Source organism: Haemorhous mexicanus, chromosome 1, assembly GCF_027477595.1.
Source record: "Haemorhous mexicanus isolate bHaeMex1 chromosome 1, bHaeMex1.pri, whole genome shotgun sequence".
Lineage (NCBI taxonomy): Eukaryota > Metazoa > Chordata > Aves > Passeriformes > Fringillidae > Haemorhous > Haemorhous mexicanus.
In genome coordinates this window covers 69,846,550-69,868,073 of record NC_082341.1, presented here as the reverse complement: position 1 = coordinate 69,868,073, position 21,524 = coordinate 69,846,550, and the positions used below count along the sequence as shown (strand labels likewise).

At 44.6% G+C, this 21,524-nt stretch overlaps 1 long non-coding RNA gene across 1 annotated transcript; it reads left to right on the top strand.

Annotated features, from left to right (window-relative positions):
- The first annotated feature begins 9,519 nt into the window (after window positions 1-9,519).
- Window positions 9,520-21,183, top strand: LOC132330597 (uncharacterized). Its single transcript, XR_009487354.1, has 4 exons — window positions 9,520-11,203; window positions 13,509-13,622; window positions 13,800-14,951; window positions 20,469-21,183. It is a non-coding gene; the product is annotated as an uncharacterized LOC132330597 (long non-coding RNA).
- The last annotated feature ends 341 nt before the right edge of the window (window positions 21,184-21,524 follow it).

Here is a 21,524-nt window from a genome sequence, read left to right as displayed (position 1 = left end):
TGAAAGCTGCCACGCTACAAAGATTTGCACTAAACCTTGGGGTCAGGCTAAAATAAATGTCAAATGTCTATAACACAAACATTTAGAAAGAGCACAGACCAGTGTTTATGGACATTTTATCCTGTTGAAGTGAGAACCCTGTCACAAAGCTTGGGAAAGCAACCTCTGAACAGCACTAGGAAAAGCAGGATATGAGCCTCAGCAAGTGAAGGAACTGTGCCTGCGCCTGCCCAGTGTGTAGGAGGAGGGAGGGAAATCAAAAGGGGGCTTAGTTTCTGGTTGCTTCTGCTTCTGACAGCCCCTGAGGTGCTAGGGAGAAAAAAAAAATAATCCTTGCATTAGACATATTTGCATCACTCCATAAATAATGAATATCAGCAGTCAGACGGAGCAGGGGCTTCTTTCAGAGCCGTGAAAGCCATAAGGGAGGAATTCCAGAGTGGGATGCCCTGAGTTGCCTGGGTGGCCTCTCTCCCCCAGATGCCAGGTCCTGGTTGCAATTCAGCACACGCAGGGCCCAGCCCTGCCCGAGCCTGCAGCAGGAGCCTGGCTTGTACTGAGGCAGCCAGGGGAGAAGCCCCCTCCATCACCTGACGGGTTTTATGTGCCGGCTTTGGCTGTTTATTCTTTCTAGTGCTATTCTGTTTGGTCACTGCAGGGACTGCTAAGAGACACAGGGGAACAGAGAGCGCTTAGTCAAGGGCAGAAATATTTGGATGCAGTCAACAATAAAAGGAATCCCTGAAAATTATAGACATTTTCCAGAGCAGCTATTTTCTCTGTCTGCAATGTTTCATTTGCTCCATTCTGAATTACCCTGAAGTGCAATTAAAATACTTTAATGTTTGAAATCTGGAAATCCTCAGTCCCACAGTCTTAATATCATTCCTGGCTGTGAAGGAGGAGGGGAGGAGGGAAGGATTTATTCTCTCCAGGCTGCAAGGGGATTTACACTAACGGTTTACATCCACTTCATTGCAAATCCTTTCTGATAAATCCTTCCCACTCAGTGCCTGTGGGTGAGAAGAGGGCAGAGGTGCTGGTGGTACCGGCATTTCCCCTGCTTCCAAATGAGCAGAGCAGCTGTGACACCCTCCCTCCACAGCTCCAAGCCCACCAGGCACTCTGTGCCCTGCTTTCAACAAACCTGGAATAATTTTATATCAACTCCTGCGGGAGGAGGTATAAAGCTAAGGCTGCAGTTCTGCCTCTGAAAATTCATTTTTTTCCTTCTTCCAGAAGCAGGTAAGGCCTGACATCTGAATGCAATGTGAAGATGGAGCCAAGGCATGGGTTTTGGTGTAGTTCTACAAGTGGAACCAGAGGCAATATATCAGAGGGTGCTGTACTCCTCTGTCAAAACATACTGTAAAGCTACAATGCATAAGGTGGCTTTGACCATTAAGGAAGGAAGGAAAGTCAGTTTGTTTTTCCCTTGGCTCATCCTTGGCCCTCTTGGACTTTTGCTGCTCCCTACAGCTGCCCGTGGAATGTGTGCTTGTGGGTGAGCATTACAGAGAGAGAAGCACTTGCTAAGCTGAGAGGACTCTGCATTGCTAAGCAAACATTTAGATGAGTGATATCAGACTTTTCTTAAAGAGCATGAGCTTAATTTAAGACTCAGCATCCAGGCTGAGCCAATTCACATGTGCTGAGAGATGTCTGCTTGGATGAGTGATGGGAGCTCCTGGTACCTGGAGTGTAGCCTGCTAAGTGAGAGAGGCTACAAGTCATCATCTGAGTACTTTGGAGCAATGTCCTTTATGATCCTCTGATTCATGTGCAAGGAGCATCACATAACTCAGGGACACTTACAAAGCCCTGTGGTGCCATCCTTCAAAGTTTCACTACAGCAACTTCAGGACTGACTCCAGGCAACTCCAGGCAACTCTCTAACTCAGGGCCCAGCTGAACAAGGGCTTGGCTCAGCTCCTCGCACTTCTGTTTAGCTAACACACTTATGATACAAGACAAGGAGGACCTGAGGAACAGTTTTCCTGCCTAGGAAAATTCATGGTGACAGAAGTGTAATCAACACTGAGCAGCAAAGAAGAGAGGGAAGAAGAAGAACCCTGCGTTTGATGGGTTTGCCCCTAAAGCTACTCACAGTTTTCTATTGTTGCTGCCAGTTTTTCCTGGTGTAAGGGTCTGCCAAAGCCTTGCCTACCTGCTGCTCTTGACTGTCAGATGCAGGTGAAGTAAAAGGAGTGAGGGTGGCATATTCAGTGTCTGGTAATTAGAGGAGGATCAGATAAGACACCTGTAGTTACTGGCAAAGCCTAGACCTTTGGGCTATTTCACTGCAGACATGGGTGTACCAGTGACTGTGGCTGAGGGCTGTAGCACCCCATACCAGCAGCTGTGTGTACCCAGCTAGACCTTAAACCAGCAGCTCCAGTCCCGAAGCAGACTCTGAGAACTCTTAATGTGCCAGCAGTCTTATGAGATGTGTCTGGTGGTGATTCAAAACCCCTGAAAGGTTTGACACAAAAGTGGGCAAGAAATTATCCTGTGATTCACCAACGGCAGAGTTGTAAGTGAGCTGAAACACCTGGAGGATTAAAAACTGGTAGGGACTTTAATGAACTATCAACTACCATTAGCTCTGCACATTTGTTTGTGGGCATCTTATCAGTTAGAAAGTTTTGGAATTTCAATCCTTTATCCCTTTTCTATGCCCTAGTAGAAGTCACTCATGCTTAGTGCATATCTTTTAGGGAAAGATTAGCCAGACCAACTACACTGGGGGGGCAGCAGAGTTTGGTGCTGCTAGTACATGATCCCTTCAATCCACTGCTGAAACAGTCTCTACCCAGAGTGTGTGCTGAGATGTTAAGCATTTTCTTCCAAAGAGCTGTTTATTAGGCACTGAGAGCCTCGAGACAGAAGCAAGTGCCTACATTTTCTGGGAGGAAAAATAAAAATCTTTTTTGGTTAAAATTAGCTTTCAGGTTGAAGGATTGAAACCATCCGAGGTTGGAGCCTTGCTGCTCTTCAATAGGCAAATGAGATGTTTCATGAGGAATTTCCTTTCTGTGACTATGAAATGTGTGCATCTTCCAGCAGCACCTTCTGCAGCATCAGGTGTCTCTCCACAGGAAGAACAAAGCAGGGAGCCAGGTGAGGTTGCTGGGCAGACAATGATTCCCTCTGTTCTGTGGGATGCTTCACAATGGAGTGGGTATTGCCATTTATTGCAAGTGCCCTGTCATTAACTGTTCATTATAATGGATTAAACAGAGGGATCTCCATAGGGCTCTCATGCCCTCCCTCAGAAGTGTGCCCTGGCTTCCCTGAAGCATTGTTTGAGCAGAGCATGACAGCACTTGTCAATGGAGCACTTGTGGTGACATGTTTGAGAGTCCTAATGCACTTTTTAATTCTCCTCCATCAGTCTCCTGCACGTTCTTTCAAATTCAGATGTGGATTTTCCCCCGAGTCTATCCCAGAGGATGAAGGCTGTATTTGCCATGGTCTTTGTTCTGTTTTTGCCTTCAGTGTGAGCTTGTCTCTGACTGTGCACCAGTCCTTTATCAGAGTGTGTCCTAGCTCATTTTTCTCTCCATTTTCCTTTCCAGAGGACATGCCCTGGCTCCAGACACTGAGAACAAATGACAAGGATGATCAGAGATATGAACCAGCTTTCTCAATATCAGCAAATAAATAGATTGGTGGTCCTCAGCCTGTGAGGCTGGGAGGAGATGGAGGTTTGTTGGAGCCTGAGTGGAGGGATAAGTTGCAACCATTTCATACAGTTCCCCACTCGTTCCTTTATGCTGCAGACAGTACACCATGACCCAGCACGTGAAGGGCTTCTAGCCACTCGGAATCAGGCTGTGGGAAATCCTGGCCACAGGAAGGTAGAGGTGCTGAAACTTTCTGTGGGATCAAGGGATCATGAAGCATGTTCAGAGAAAATAAATCCATCAATGGTTATTGCATACAAAGGCTTTGCCTTGGGTTCAAGTGGTCCCAAGTGGACTGCAAGCTACTCCTCTGGACCGACTCCAACAGGCTGATGTCCCCTGTGCTGGGGAACCCAGAGCTGGATGCAGGGTTCCAGGTGGGGTCTCACCAAAGCAGAGCAGAGGGGCAGAATCCCCTCCCCCAGCCTGCTGGCCATGGATCCAGCCCAGGACACATTTGGCTTTCTGGGCTGTGAGTACCCGTTGCTGGGTCGTGTCCAGCCTCTCCTCCCCCAGCACCCCCAAATCCTCAGCAGGATGCTCCCAATCTGTTCATTCTCCAGCCTGTGTTGATACCAGGGGATGCCCCAGCCCAGGTGCAGCACCTTGCACCTGGTCTTGTTAAACCACATGGAGTTCCCATGGTCCCGCTTTTCAAGCTTGTTCAGCTCCCTTCCAGCTTCCTCTGGATGCCATCCCATCCTTCAGGTGTGCTAACCATACCACTCAGCATGGTGCCATCTGCAAACTTGCTGAGGGAGCATGCAATCCCTTCATCTGTGTCATTAATGAAGGTATAACACTGGTGCCAGTACAGACCCCTGAGTGACACACTTGTCATTGATGTCCATCAGGACTCTGAGCTGTTGATCGCTCCCCTGGGGAAGAGATCAACTCACTACTTATCCTTATCTCACTGCTTATCCTTATCCTCCTAACGCTCCATCCATTGAATCCATCTCTCCCCATTTCAGAGAGAAGGATGTTGTGGGGGACTGTGTCACAGGCTTTATGGAAGTCAAGATAAATGACATCTCTTCCCTTGGCCACTGATGTGGTAGTTACCTCATCAGAGTCCAGGAGGGTGGTCAGGCAGAACTCGCCCTTGGTGAGGCCATGCTGGCTGTCCCAAATCACTTCCCTCTCCTCCATGTGCCTTAGCAGAACTTCTAGGAGGATCTGTTCCATGATTATATTGCTATTAAACTTTAGTTATAACAATGTTCATAGAATTTCTTGTTTAAGTCTTATTTTTCTGTGATGCTCAGTGACTTTCCTGAGGTTGCTGAGGTTGACTGACATCCATCAACAAAGTTACAGCACACTTTAGTACCTCAGAACCTCGTAGGACACACTACCTTCCTGGGCTGGACAGGAATGAATGAGAGAATATCCAGGTGTCAGTCACAGCAGGATGTGATAGCACCGAGTCCTGTCCAACCCCCAGAGTGCCTCAGTCCTTATGGGATTTCAGTGATCCCTGGAGGACTTGAAATGCAATGGGGGCAAGAGGCACAGCTAATGAGGGAACCTCTCTGTGGCACCAGCTTCATTGTCATGAGCACTATCTCTGAAAGGGCTGATTTATTTTCTCTGCTGTATATGATGCATGAAGCAGGGGGCTGAAAATCTATTTTAATGCCAGTGAGTGGTGTAGGGGAATACGAGCTGACACAGGAAACCAGAAAATTAGAGCAGTTTCCCTTGACCCAATATTAGCAAAGGGTTTTCTGCAAGCTGTGATAGATGTAGATCCTCAGCCATTGATTTCTTTTGGTACCTGTCCACGAATATTATGATAAAGTGTTGGTTTTCTGGGGTTGTTTTTTTTTTTTTTTTTAAGAGAGTTGAGTTGCTGCAGCAATGTGAAATAATGGTGATGTAGTTTTCTATGAGATACTTAAGTACCATGACACAGAGAGCATTAGAATTCATCATGCTTGTTATTGTCCTTTAACAAATGACTTTATGCCAAGCAGTCAAAGCTTGGGACTACAAATGCAGCTGCACAGAGGTAGCCACACATCATCTTCTGTGCAAGGGATCTGATTTGATCATAAAAGAGGTACTGCGAGGGACCACGTAAATGAAGATTTTCATGAAGCAGATAGGGGATGTGGACTAAACACTGAATTCAGGAGAGGATTGCAAATACAAATGTGACAGGAGATTAAGAGAAAATACTTGTCAGTGAAAGGTAATAAATGTATGTCCAGAACTCACAGAGCTAGGGAAAGCAGAGAGATAGATTTTTGTTTGAGGAGGCTCCCTGATGTCCTCATGACACCCATTCTAAGCCTGACTGAGCTTCAGGCTCATCATTCTGTGCAAATAGGTTCACCTGCACCTGAAGTCCTCTGTTTTCCTCTGACAGCAACACCTTTTCAAAAGACTCAATTGGCTGACTTCCAAATATTTTTTCCCTTATTTCAGCCCTGATCATCAATTCTGTTCTCTGGGGTAAATGGATGTACCCTTCTTCTCCTCCCATCCATCTGATTTGTCTGCCCAAGAATTCTTTCAAGTTTCAGCTTCATTTTCCTCTCTTACACCTACATGCCTTTATCTTTGAAACATTCAGCCATGAACACATGGTGTCCATAGAATTGTCAGGGACTCCTTACACAGCCTATAAAATCCCCAGAGTCAGCAGAGTGAGGGGAAAAACCCCTCAAGGCACCCCAAGAACTGTTTGTGGCAGCCAAGACCAAAGCAGTTCATCTGAGAGGCAAGTCTTATCAGCTGAGGCTTGGGGTTGACATTGGTAAGGGAATCTCTGGACTGCACCTTAGTGTATAAATGAGGAGGTTAAGGTGTTCAGATTTTCTGCACTAAAGTACACAGGGTAAAAGACCTTGGTCCATAGCATGAAGCTGTGTCTGGGGAGGATTAAGTGGGATTTAGAAGTCTCTTCCCGCAGAGGGCACTGGAACAGGATCCCCAGGGATGTGGTCACAGCACCAAGCCTGACAGAGTTCAAGAAGTGCTTGGACAGTGCTCTCAGGCACATGGTGTGAGTCTTGGGGATGGTGCTGTGCAGGGCCAGGAGTTAGCCTTGATGATCTTTGTGGATCGCTTCCAACTCAAGGTGCTCTCAGGATGGTCTTACAGCAATATAATTAGAATTTGGTCATTCCTGTGAAACTAACTATGGCACAGCCATATGTGCCTACTTTCATCATGGCAAAGTTTATTTTTTATATCCATGAGGGTTAAAGCAAGGTAAAACTGTACATTTCAAGTGGAGAGTATATTGTAGCTGGTGCGTAGCAGATTGCTGAATAGTTTTGTTGAGTCCTTATCCCAGTAGCAGTGCCTGAGGAAGAAGAAATTTTATTGGAGAAAAAATTCTTAGTCTCTCAGGAGTGAAGTGGGTAACACCTAAACCTATTACTTGAACTACCTTTTTTTTTTTTTAACTGCAGATAATATTTTAAGTCTTATCTTACCCCAGTTGTTCTCCTCTTCCCCAGCAAAAAGGACTTTTTCACTCAGTCCAACTTTGTCAGACTCCTTTCTTGTGAGATGCCCCTCCAGTGTTTCACTCAAGATGTTTTTCTGCTTTTCAGGGCAAAATCCTTTTCTGTCTTCTGTACAGCAGTGAAAACTGCTCTCCATGCTAGTTTCCTGATCTAGCCTTGCTACCACTTTCTTATTTCATCATACTACCAGTGGGGAATATTTGTCAAGGCAAGAAATCATTTGGATTGCAGGTGGTGAAATGCACTGTCTTTAAGTCTTCTAAAATATGTCCATAAGCAGCAGATGCAATGAGATGTGGTTTCCTAAGGACCTGTCTAGAGATTGAATTCTGCTGTTTAGTAAAGACTGTATTGGCACTGCTGCTGTCCCCACAGTGAGGTGATCAATAATGCTTGTTTTCATTACTCAGTGACTTTTAGCTGTTAATTATACCGGAACTTCAGATTTTCCAAATCTTTCCCACTCTTACAACTGGACATCAGCCTCAAGCGTGACTGTTGAAGTGACTGCTTGTGGCAGAACCACAGACATACGATCAGAAAGCTTAGTGGTGAACCTAGTTTCCTTAGGAAGTAAGTAAAAATTTGCACTAAAATTGTGCTTTTTGGCTTGCTCAAACAGGGAGGGTGGCAGGGCTCACAAGGTGCTAATTATTAGTGCACTGGGTAACAGTTTATACTCTTGTCTCATCCTGGCTTGAGAAACAAACCTTCAGCTTTTCCTGGGGGTAAAGCTACTGAAGAAGAGCAAAGTGGAACAGATATTGGTTTCCTCTATCCCTCCTTGGTCTGCCAATAAACAACAACAACAAAAAAAAAGAACAGCAACACATTTTGCAGAATCTTTGTGAACTATATCAAACATCACTAACAAAATATTTTAAATGCCTGTGCCCAAGAGACTATCTGGCGTGTTCCTAGGAAGTATTCCGATCCCAAAGAGATTTTGGTGAAAAACTGAGGCCACCTGCATTGCAGATATTTCTGGGCAAGCTCCTGTGTTTCCACAGGTATCACTTTCACAGAGCAGAATTGCAAAGCAAACTCTTGAGTCCCCGGTGATGTACATAATCACATTGCTGGTAGTGTGATCTGCCAGGAGCATCAGTGCCAGCCCCAACAACTGGACTTTATCTCTTGGTGGTATGGTTTGCAAGAAGAAATGGCTCTTTGGATCCTCTTATCATGGTGAGCACCACAGACTGGGTGTGCTTTTCTTTTTAATGTTCTCCAGATGTATCCACATTAAGAACAAAAACTATTGACTTCCAGGATTAAAGACAAAGGTATGTCTAGTCTGTCTGTATCTAGTATGTATCCCATTTCTGAGAGGGCGTACAGAGGATAATGTGGATAATTGGGGAAAATGTACAGGGATGCAACAAAAAATTGCAGGTCAGATATTTCCTAGCTCAGATGTGTTGTCAGGTGTGTATATTTAACACCCCTCAATGGATTTTGCTTTCAAGTAGCCATCACCTCCTTCCTGAGCCATGTAAAAATTAACATCCACAGCCCCGTTAGGCATGTGGTGAACACTATTTCCATGCAAGCTTTGCTTTATGTCCTTTGCTTCTTGTCCTGGGAGGAACTAATCAACCCCTACTCCTTACAAAGGCATTTGTTTGTCCCCCTGTTGGTCTTCCAGGTTTTTCTGTTTTCCTACCAATCTCCTTGTATTCAGCATTGCTGATTTTAGATTAAAGGCAACAAGTCATCACAAGATAACTTGCCTTTTATCATGGATTTCTAAACAGCAGAGCATGATCCTCCAAATCCAAGTGTGCCCAGCAATGACACTTCTCCCATGTATCTTCTCAGCAGAAGGAGCTCTGCAAATCAGAGTTGCTCACACTTGGACTAAGAAAACCCTCCTTAAAACATTGCTGTGGCACTTTGCAGAGGTGGTTCTAAATGCATCACTCCCTGCCTTGTGTGATGTTTGTGTGATTTCCAGGGATATGAGGTGAAATAATTTATACTGAGACTCTTCAATAAGCAATAAAAAGCTATTATACAGCTGGAAAACTTGGCTGGTGTTCCTGGTGCAGATGACAAGTTATGAACATCTGTGTTGCAATATGAGAAATATAATCAGGCTGTCTGGTGAGGATGTTTGAGGGGCAGTCGTTTACAGAAAGTAGGGCAGCCTCGCTTGCACAGGAGGCTGCTTGCTGCTTTCCCTACCTTGGGATGCCAAGGAAAAGTCTCTGCTTCACAGAAGCACTGAGCCATGGAGCAGCTTCACTAGACCCTCTGAAAGGGCACCAGACTCATGATGCTGTGACTTTGATTTAGTGAATTCTTAATTGTGTAGAAGAGCAGATTTGTTTTTACACAGAAGCTGCTAAGCTGTGAAACTGTTTTCAATTGCTTGTCTGAATAAAAAAATAGGAAGGACCAGCAAGTGGGTGTAACAGCTGGGTACCTGGACTTTGGAAGTACTGGAAAAAACTGCCTGCTGCTTCCTTCTCTGCCTGTTGCTGCACAGATTGAGTCTGAAGTCAGGATTTAAACAGTGAAATCCCTAGCTGGTGTCAAGTCTGACAGCCTGCTGCACACTGTCTTGCTGTGATGCATCTGAACTCCCCTCAGTAGGAGCTCCAGAGGCAGAAGAGCAGCCCTTGGGATCCCTCTTTTCTGTAATTCAGAGCACGACCTGGTAGTGGGAACACAGCTCACCCTCTGCATTTATCAGGGTGTGGGCAGGGGAGAGGCATCCGTGGGCAGTGGAGCAGGGCTCCTGCTTGGAAGCTCCCTGTGTGACTGCAGCGCAGACCGGCAGGAGCTGAGGAATGGTTGGATGCTATTTCTGGGATATCTCCTCAGAGCAGGGTGTGTGTTTAACAGCTTTTCAGCAGTCAGAGCTCACATCCAGAGCTGGAGCAGGGATGTAGGATGGACAGCAATTTTCCCTGTTAGCACCTTGTGGTCTCAGTCTGGACAGGGCTGGTTTTTGATCCCTGTGTTCAATCCCACTTGTGCTGCCTGGGCATTCCCTTAAGGGCAGCCACCTGGGCATGCAGGTTTAGGTGTGTATTTGTGTATTTCTCACAGAATAGCCAGCTGAGGTTGAGTATTTGCAGCTGCTCCTGGTCTTTGGGATGTGAAGATGTCACACAGATGAACGAAGTGCCTGTGTTACCCATCCCATAAACCTCTGCTCCCTCAGCCTTGGAGAGATGGGTGTCTTTTCCATTTGTTTTGTGTAAATGAAGCTACATCTCCTTGGTCATACAATCAAAAAGAAGAGATTGGAAACTCCTCAGGGCAGAGTCTGTCTGTATTGGTGCCTATTATAGCTCACACGCCTCCCTGAGAGGCAATGCCTCATAATTAATTGCTAAATAATTAATAATAAGAAGAAGCAGATACTACTCAGGAAGTAATTAACCCCCTTATGCTTACAGGGGAGTCCTATGCAAGGAAAGAGTAATTAAAGGCTTTTTAAATTACACAGAAAAATCCCCACCAACCTCTGCCAGGACAGGTTTAGGAAGTGGGTCCAGTAGGATTTCCTTAATTATCAAATCAAAATAACTTTGTTCCTGTAGGTAAAATTTCCTAATCTGGTATTGTTTGTTCATCTGTCTGTACCAGTGTTCAGCCTGGATGAATAATTTTATTTTTATTTAATTTAATTTTTGACAGCGTGAAATGGTTAGTTGTAAGGTGTGCTGGAATTTTCCTTGGAAAGCAAGCAGGTGGCTAACTCACATTGAAATAGGGGATTTCACTATTTCATTCAGGCAGTATCATACAATGGACAAAAGTAAGACCTGGATGGCAAAATTAGTTTGCAAGAGGTACCTTTAGTGCCATGATCCACCCGCAAAGACACAGAGAGCACGTAGCATCTTTTTTTGTTCATAGCTGAAAGAGACTTATGCAGTCATTGCCGTGTTCCTCCAGATGAATTCACACAGTCCTGTAGAGGTGGGAATTTTCTGGGACTTTGGAGCTGTCATGGCTGAGAGCTGAAAGCATCAGCTGAGTGTATCAGAACACGCAACTACTCGATATCACTTCATCAAGGTAAGCCTTGCAACTTTTGATTCATAGCTTCGTTGGTCTCTTCTTGCAAATCAAGACAAAATAAAAGACACAACCTTCTCAAACCCTTGCAAGGTATTTTTAAATCAGGGCGAGTTAGAGCTCTGAATTTCATCGCTCCCAGCAGCGTTCATAGCAGGCCTCCTCCAAAGATGCACATCTCAGGAGTGTCTGGATGCACTGATAACTGATAATGAACACCTCCTGGCTTTCAGGATTTACCACTGTCCTTTACAAGCCCTTCAATTTTTCTTTATCTTCTCATTATACAGGCCATTCCTCTCTCCTGGTACCAGGTAAAAGGGGTTACTTTATGCTGCTTTTGTCAAGCGCATGACAGAGAGTATGAGAAAATGTCAGTCATTTTTGTTCTGTCTTTGGGGCTCTGAGGAAGTTCTGTCTCTCAAGAAATTTCCTGTTTTGTTAGCTCAGGTGTATTTGGCAAACTTAGAGCTTAGTACTCGGTAGTGCAGAAAATGAAACTACCTTTTACTCTCCTGAAGCCACTTTTGAAGGGATATTCTGCACGGCATGACTTTACCAGTCCAGATAATCTGCTTTACCTGTACTCCTGTACTTGGCCCCAGATAAGTCATACTAAATGTCCTTGGGAAGGTGGGTGCCCCAGGGCTATGCTGCATCCCTGGGGCAGTTCTGGGGAGGCCAATTTGGTCCCTGTACTCGCTGTCCCCCTTCACAGTGCAGCTTAACCAGCAGCTCGAGGCTTAGCCCTGACAGAACCCCCGGTCCCAGCCCAGTGTACTCAACCCCTGACCTGGCACAAGAAATCTCAGCCAGATGTTGTTTCTTCACATCTGGGAGACCAAGGGGTCTCCCCAGCCGTTTCCTTCTACTACTGTGCCTTCTCCTTTGAAGACCAGCTGCATGGAACTTCAGTGGCTGTGAAGGCATGGCAGAAACTCCCAGGAGAATCAGGGTCTCCTGTTTGCTGGCATTTCTGCTCTGGCCACGTGGCTCACTGCTGTGGAAAGGACAGCTGTATCCTGCTCCTTCCCCTTGGGCCTGCTGCTGCTTTTCTGCCAGCTCCCTTGCATTGATTGATCCATGATGCAACCACTCATGAGATGGAGTGATTGCAAACACCCCACCATGCCCTTGGAAAGATTAATTTTCCAGTGGTGTTATCCCCATGCAGTTGCACAGTCTCTGGGCCCAGTGCAAGGAGATGGAAGAAACACAAGGGAGAGAGTGGGACCCCAAAACAGCCCACAAAGGGCTGCTATTGAACATCAGCTGGACATTTGCTCTCCTCTGATTCATGCACTTAGGAAAGTCCTCACCTGGAGCCAGCTTTCCCCAAGGTCATCTGAGGTAGGAAGGAGCTTCCCAGCGGAGTCTTGTTAGCTGAGCTGGGAGCTGCTCTTCACTGTTGTGGCTGGGAGCAGGGACAGACCAACACAGCCCCTCTGCAGTACAGGAGGAGCAGCCACAGGATCTCCCACAGAAATGCTGTTCTCTGCCTTGACATCACTCCTGCTCCCATCCCAAGGACCACAGGCTAGTTAGTAAGGCACATCTACTGACAGTACAGAATTGCTCAGTCAGTGTGACAAGTATAGAGCTATTGTCTACTAAATATTAGTACTACATGTGGATTTGATCCATCTGGGTGGGTTAGGAGTCATTAACTTCCAAAAGAAGTCACTGGAAGGTCCCTTGTCACTGGATGGCATCCAAAGAGCTTAAACAAGAGGCAGGAGAAGGTAAGATAAGGAAAAACAGCCTCCAGTGGAGGATGTGAGAGCTCAGGTGGCAGTGACAAGATAGGTTTTCCCTTAGGGAAAAGTAGCTCAGGATATTTACTACCTGCTACACCTGTCCTGCATTCCCAGTGCCCCAGCTGGGCTGGAAACCCAACCACTGAATGATCTGCACGACAAGAAAACACAAAAACCTACAAACCTGCAATGCCACAGACACTGTTGCACAGCAGCGGAGTCCTTGGAGTGCTGACAACATCTCATGCCACCACATCCCTGAGTCCAGAGCCCGGGGTTAGGTCAGTTGCTTGGAGCATGATGCTGGTTGTGTGTTTGATCCCTGTACAAGCCACTTACTAAACAGCTGGACTTGATGATCCATGTGGATCCCTTCCAACTCAATTCTGTGAGTTATCTGGTGCCAGATCCTTCAGAGCCTTCCTGCTGAGTTTGGTGAACCCAAAGCTCCTCTTGTGTGCAAAGAGTTTGCAGTGCTGGATAGAGGGATCAACATTATAAAATGTTGGCCTATAACTCTGTGAAATCTCTTCAAAATTATCTTTCAGCTGCAGGGCACTGATGCTCCAGTCCCTTGATGCTGAGGCCTGCGTGTTTGGGGATGTCAGGGACCTGTGTTCCCCCAGGCACACACCTGGTGACAGCAAGAGCCACTGCAATTGGTAGGAGAAAAACTTGGTTTGAGCCTCCAGTTCCCACCCCTAATATACAATTTAATGTTTTGTTCTGACTTAAGACATTATTGCATAAATGCTCTCCCTCTGCCCTAAGGGGATGTTTTAGAGTGTTTTGATTCCTTTATGTTGTTTTCTTTTCATTCTGTATGTCAAACTGAGCAGCTGAGAGCCTAATGCAGATGCCAGGAAGATGGAATGGTCCCAGCATCACCATGACACAATTCTCCCTGCAGCAGCAGGTGGCTGAGAAGGTGAATTTTGCATGGAGAGAAGCAGCAGTATTCTGTATTTTCAGAAAGAAGTCTCAAGCAAGACTGCACTGACAAGGGCCCGAGGCATACAGCAAAAACATCAGTGGTAAATCTCAATGAAAACAGGCACCAGCCCCATGCTTTACTTGGGGAATCATTTTCCAGCCCCACTCAAAGTAAATTTTCCCTTTTCTCTACCCCTCAACAATTATGCCAATCCTATTCTGGGCCTCCAAGTAACCAACTCAACCTCTCAACAATAAAAGGCTCTCTATGCTTGACTATTTTTGCCACCCTCAGGATGCTGTGGCAGCCCCTGTCCATCCCCGCACCAAACCTAGCTCTGATCTTTTTCCTTCTCTCCCTCAACCCTAACCACTGACTTCTCAATCCTGGCCAGTGACTTACTCCTAAGGCAGCATCCCCTCTGCCCAGATGCTCATTATTCCTCAGAGATGGATTCTGCTAGTAGCTTTCAGTTTCCTTGGGCAGTTTCTTTCAGCCCCACTGACACATGTCCAGTGGGCTGGAGGTTTCAGCTTTTCCTTTCCATCAGACCCCACCCTAGCTTGACCCCCAGCAGAAGGTGCTGTTTGCAGCCTCCATTCTCTTTTAGTGTGCTCCTCCCAGCCCCCATCTAACCATAGCTCTGAGCTTTCAGTTCTCCTGTCCTTAGAGAGCATCCCTGCGTTCCTGGAAACAGAATTCCAGGTGTGGTTTTACCAGTGTTAAGAAAAGAATGGTCATGTCCCTTGACCTGATGGAAACACTCTTCCTAACACAGCCCCCCTTCTGTTAGTTGAAGCTTCTGCCTTTCCTTTGGCAGGTCCTTTTCAGCCCTCTTCCAGCTGTAGCTCTGCAGAGATGGGATTTATTCAGCCTCACCCAGAAAAGGCAGAAGGAGAACTTCCTTTCTCTTTGCAGCTGTCTGATGAGAGGGTGTAGAGAAGACAGAGCCAGGCTCTTCCCAGAGGCACAAAGTGACTGGACAAGAGGCCACAAGATGCCATCTGGGCCTTGGAAAACTCCAGATAGATCTTAAGGGAGCAAACATCACAACAAGGTTGGTCAAACACTGGAACAGATGCCCAGGGATCCAGCAGGCTCTCCATCCTCAAAGATGCTAAAAATTCACCTTGCTGAAGCTCTGAGTAGCCTGACCTGATTTTAAAGCTCTCTGAGCTGTGAGCAGGGAGGGTGGGCCAGAGGACAACCAGAGATCCCTTTCTGCCTGAGTTACTGTCCAATTCTGTTCCTGTGAACCTCAGCTTTTGTAAATTTGGAGCCTAATCTGATTACCTTGATGAGAGGAAGGTGTTATGTATTTCGAAGCAGATTTAGCCTCTCTAAAGCCTACTCTGCTTTGAGCAGCAGTTTCATGGGACCAACACACAGCTTCCCAGCACCTATGGACTGTAGGAAATAATTGTAGCTGACCCAAATTTTTCTTCACATGGATTTTCAGGATTAGGACAGGTGTTCAAATTTATGCCTTGCCTATCCTGTGCAGTTTAAAGGAATTTGGGAACTCAGGCCCTTTAGAAAGACTCTGGAGTGGTAATGGCAAGGGGAAGGAATTTACATGCCTGGAGGTGAAAGTTGGGAAAGTCCCAAATAACTCCGTTTCTGCTGCCCTTTTTACTGAGTCATGCAAAAGCCCTTCCTGTCTTCACCTCCTCTTCTCTCACCCATAAGCAAATTAAAATCTCCTCAATATTTGCCCATTTTGACTGGAAGCATTAGATAAATGCTTCCTCAAATTTTTCTACCTGCAATAGACTTGACCTTCTCACTGACGTTTTATCCCTTTTACACAAGTGGCTCTAGAGTGCCTCAGCATGGGGAGTTTTTCCTCCTTTTCTCCCCTTTCTTTCTCTTCCTCTTCCCTGCCTAAACACCTGTTGGAAGGAAAAGGAGGCATTAAAAGGAGCCATGCTCACTGTGGGAGCAGGGAGGGGCTGCTGCCCCTGGCTCAGTGCAGTGTTAGATTAGGTCAGACTCGCTCTGGCATCGTGGTGTGTTCCAACAGCTCACTCAGATATTTCCCCAGAGGGGAAAGCCTTTGCTCTCCCTCTGAATTCATCCATCACCAGGCAGGGCACACTCATCAAAAATGTGGAATCTGGCATCACTGCAGGATCATTATATGGGTCTAAAAGAGAACATTTCACCACCCTATATATCTTGTCAGACAACACCTGACAGGTCAGCTGGGGAAGCGACTGCACTTCCCAGCTGGCTTGAGAAAGTGTCATCTATAGGCACAGGTCAGCTCCATCCAATCCCCCTAAGCTGGGAAACCCAGAAACCCAGAGCTAACATGGCATTTACAGCATCTGCCCAACTTTCTGTATTCTATGTCTCTCTCATAGCAGTGGTGACCCTGCTTCATGTGCATGTGACTTTGTCAAGTCCTTATCTCAGTCCACTTATCCTGCTGGCACTAAGGCAATGAGATCCACAGGTGAAGCTTATCCCATGAAAATAGTTATTTATGATTAATAAAAATTAAAACTTTTCAAAACTGTTAAAGATACTGAAATTCAGATGTTTAGTTAAGGCAAGGAAAATTCTGTCTACTCCCATTTAGTTTTTGAAAAAAAAACCCAAACAGCAGACTACTGAAACACAAATGAGAGAAAATCAGGAATGTCTCCTTTTCAGCAATAAAGCCCTAGAGGGGTAATGTTATCAAGCAAACTGGAAGTAAAACCAAACTCCACATTACTTATAATGCACTGTTTCTATCAATACATAGCTGAGATTAATTCAGGTGTGCCTGGTTTCAGTGTAGCCTGTACTTTGTTCTGCTGTCAGTGCTTTCTCAAAGTACCAGGCCAAAGTTAAAAAACCAGATTGCAGGCTGTTTGAGTTGTCTGTTGAAGCTAATTCATCAAAGTAAAAAAATGGTTATGAGATATTAGCAGCTACTGCAGCTTCCCTCACTTTCCATTTCTTTCTTTTTATTGCCTGCATAAATAAGACCAAATGCTGTCTGTCAATAGCCAAAAAAAAAAAAAAAAAATCTTCTTTTCTATGACATTAAGCAAATTCTCTCACTACCACAGCATATAAATGCCTTGAAGGTGAGAGAGAGTGAAAAAGAAGAAGAAAAAGAAGGAAAAAAGCCTGAGAAGGAAAGCAACCCATAGGAAAAGTTTTACAGGGAAAGGGAAAGCACTAAGAGAAAAGAGGGGCATGAGGGATGGTGAGAAAGGCTGTTCCTGAGTCAGTGTCCCAGGCCCAACACCCGTGCACTGACCTGGACAGCTGCCCACACCAAGGGTGGCACCACAGCTTCCTTTAGCCATGTGTGGTGTCACTCTTGTTGACTCAAGAACAACAGAGGGCCACGGCATTGTGCTCTTTTATCATGAATTTCATTTCCAGCAGCACCAAGAAAATTCATACACAGGGATGTGGTGGAGCCAAAGTAGACATCAAAATAATCTCTCTTAAGCTTTCAGAGTAGAGGCTGGAAGCAGGTAATAGAGAAGCATACTCTTTATTCCCCATGTCTTTAAATGTAAGAAGGAATGGTCTTGTTGAGGATTTTGTTATAGGGTACATGACAGAGAGGGGGAGACAGGAGGATGTAGGAATTTTGGAAGAAGCAAGGGAGGAATATGCAAAAATTTTTGGAGCTTCCTGTCCAAAACAGGTTTAAAGTTGCTATTTCATCCCTTTAAAAATCAGCAGTATTAGGCACGATGCATCCTCTGGAAGCAATTGTCATTGGGATATCCCCTGGAATGCGGACAGCAAGCACAGTAGGACTGCAGCACTCTATGCATTTATACACAAGGGCCTAGCGTGGCATGGTGCCACAGAAACTAATTATACCCAGTGTTCATAAAATGATGAGAAGTGGTAGAAGTATAATTATCAGTTTTCCAGCAAGGCTGCTGTATGCAGTAAGTATGGCAGAGCTGACAACTTAGTGGAGGCAAATGAGTAAAATATCTTTTTATTTCACCAGGACACTTTTTTAACTCTTACTACTGTTTGAAATCCTGATGTTCTCAGCAGAAGTGATGGCCTGGAAAAATTTTCTTCTGCCTGATTTTTCCCCTAATCATCTGTGGACAATTAATTGCCACCTATTAGCATCCCAGCCCTTGTTAAAATAGCCCCCCCCCGTTTTTTTTTTTACCAGAGTTATAAAAAAAGATCATTTCAGCATAGTGTGGTGGACTTGTCATAAACGTTTAAGATGTGCCAAAGTGTCATATTTTCTAGGCAGTATAATAGTATTCCATTTATTGTTTCCCAAGGACTAAACTTGGAAATGAATGGCTTTATGAAGAAATTAGTCTTCTAGTGAAGTTGCTTGATTCCATTCTTCTACCATCAGGCTCCTCAGCAAAATAATTTCCTTTTAATTAAGTTATATGATGTAAATTTCATGGCAATTGGTTTAATAAAAATATATGATGCAAAATAACATGAGGAAAAACACCTTAAAGAAAAGCAGAAGAATTCCCTGAGCAGAGCAGGTAATGAGAAAACTACTGGAAATGAGGTTAGAAAAACAATAAAAGGGAAGCTTTTATAGATTTTTTTTTCCCCACCATTTCTCTTTTTGTAACAGTTAGATGGATGTATCCCTTGCTACCTTCCTCATTTTCTGCTGTAAAAGAAGTTTGAGAAGCTGTCATTTTTTTCTCTCTTCTACCCAATTGTTAATCTACTTTTTAAATTAATAATACAATCAGTTCTGATGTTAATGTGTTCTGGAGTAAATACACATACTTTTCTGACCTACTTTTAAATCTATGTATGCTTTTGCCTTTCAAGTGAGAGATGTTTTCTGTTTCTTGTCCAAACCCTCTTGCTAATACTCTTGTGCCCTGTTGCACAATTGCTACTGCTAATGTTTATGTTCTAGAAAACCTGCGGGACAATGGAAAGGCAAAATATCCTCTGCCTGCACTCACTTCAAATCCTGTTTGTTTACAACGTGGAGGTGGCAGGGACATCCAGTTGTGACACAGTTTGTGGTAATTTTGGGGACATCCTTAGGAAAATGTGTCTCTGTAGCACATCTTTTCTCTCTGTCCCAGCCTCCTCAGGAGCCATGGGAAGGCAGCTTCCTGTCTGTCCTTTGCCATCATCCATCCCTTTAAGGTGCAGATGATCCCTAGAAGTTACTGTTGCAGAAAGCAGGATTTCCATCCATGCTGATCTCTGCCCAGGGATGTTGACAGGAGGAAAAGCTCCATATGGACAAGCTGGACAGAGGAAATGGAGCCGCAGCTAAGTGGTGAATTCCTGGAAATTACTGAAAAGTTGCAAGAACACGAGCAAGACTGCAAGGAGAGGGAAGGTACCCAGAGAGTGCTGTGAAAAGGTTGAGCTCAGCAAACCTTGGGCAAACTTTGGCAGCTCAGATCCAGAAAAACATGTGATTTTCACATGGGTGCTTGACTCTTCTTGAGGCCACTGCGAGCTGGATAAGAACTCTTTTGGTTTCGAGGACTCAACACGTGTCTGAGCTAGCATCAGACAGTCTGATTTTAGTGTGATTAGTTGCAGCTCTCGTGTCTGCAAAATTAGCCCAACAGCCTCATAAGAACAATTGTTCTGGAAGGAGATAGGATTTTTTCCTAAGTTTTCTTTAAGGCAAAAATCTTTGAATGTCATTCTGTGGATATTGTTTGTTTTGACCTCAGCCAGTATCAGAAAAAAAATGAGCTCAAATACAAAATGTTTTCTTTTGCTTCTAGGATTAAATTAAGTTTTTCTAGGACTCCTTTAGAAACAGAAATACATCTCAACTCAGGCTGGGGCCAGAGCTTCAGATTCAGTTCTTATTTTAGTTTAATTTTCTTTACTGAACCAAACCATCAGTCTTTCCTGGCAGGCAGTCTACCCCAACTAGAATATTTTCCATAGTGAGCTCCAGATAGCCAGCATGCTAATGTATGCTTTTAAAGAAAGAAGAAATACCCCGAGTCCTGATGCATTCAATCAAAACAGCAAACAGCGATTTCCAACCAGCCTTTTCCACAAGAGACTAAAGCAAGGGGAGAAGCAATCATTGCTTTCTGAAATCAGCCATGTCAGCCCTTGACACAAAGGAGGTTGGTGAAGAAAGGTTAGCTCTGGTGTCATTGTGCCATTAGGTCTGAACGCCTCTGAGAGATCTCTAGTACAGCCTGCCATTCACAGACCCCCAAGGATTTCTTTTTTAAATGAAAGGTTGCAAAAATCTCATTCCCTATTCCAGCACTGCACACACAACATGTTCCCCTTCCCCCCATCCGTCACAAGAAGCTAATGGGAATCGGGTCCTTAATGGAGAACAATGGCAATTCTGCACAGGTGGGAAGGCATAGAATATTTGCCAGCCAACCAGTCTTGATTCATGGCCAATGAAATATTAATACATGACCTTCATAATTTTCCCTTTCCATTAAAAACCTCAGGACACTGGAACTAAAGTGTTTAAAAACACTTCTGCTTCCCGGTAATCAGTGTTTAAAAGATAAATCAAAATATATCTGTGCTCCTTGAATTTGTGATCAGAAAGCTTCCTCTAGAGTGAGTCCAGCCTTATTTACCACTGCTCTTTTTAAAGGATTTTGAATGCAGCTGAATGTGAGAGATACATAACTGCATATCCAACCAGCACTTTCCCCTGAAGAGGAAGAGATAAAATGTTCTTGCTTCAGCCACCCCATTGCTGGATTTTTACACTGAGCCCTCCTGCCCAATAGCATTGAAGAAAGCTGTGTACAGTCTAAAAGACTGCAGCTACCCTTAACACAAAGGTTGGTTGAATGAAAACCTCAGCAAATGTTCTGTCTTCTCCTGAATGTTGCTTTGTGTTGCAGGGTGGAAAGATAGCTGGTTGAGCAGGAATGTTGATTTATTTTGTAGAGTGGAAGGATAGCTCTTTAAATCAGGAATGTAAGCTTTTTCTCTTCTTCAACTGATGCTCACTATTAAGAATATTTGTATGCACAAGGCTACCTTAGTGTTCAAAGACAACTTCTCTTCATCACTGGCACCAATACCACAGACGACTGAACTGGCTTACAACCAGAATCAATCTTACCTCATGCATTCTTTTTCCATGTGGCTGAAGGCAGCTATCTAGAAGGAAAAGGAAACACATCTTGAGGGCTGGAAGCACAAAACACAAATGCCAGAGGTGCATCACCAGGTGAGCCACAAGCTTCCTACATGAGCTTTCATAAGTAACCTTATTTCTTTGTCTAAACAGACTCCAAACTCCTCTGTACCTGCTGGACTCAGAATTGCTTATTGCATCATGGCTTTGTGTCTGTGGTGTGTGGGGAAGTCCTGAAGCAGCTACAGTTAGTAGAGATTCTGACTCTTGGCTGGAATTTACCCCAAGCCATCTTTACTTTTCTACCCACTGTGATTGTTTCTAAAGAATTAGAAGATGCTGCTTACCTGAGGAAAAGGATAAAAATGCTTGATTATAGTAGTAGTAGTCATGCAGTGTTAGAGATTAAGTGCTGTTAAGAGTTGGTGTTTGCTTCATATGTGTTAAGCCTGCAGAAGACTTGAGGTAGAAAACTACCGCAAAAATGGAGATTTTTTTCTTTTTTCAATGCACAGAAATGCTTTGAGTTGTTTTAATTTGAAATCAATTACAATTATAAAG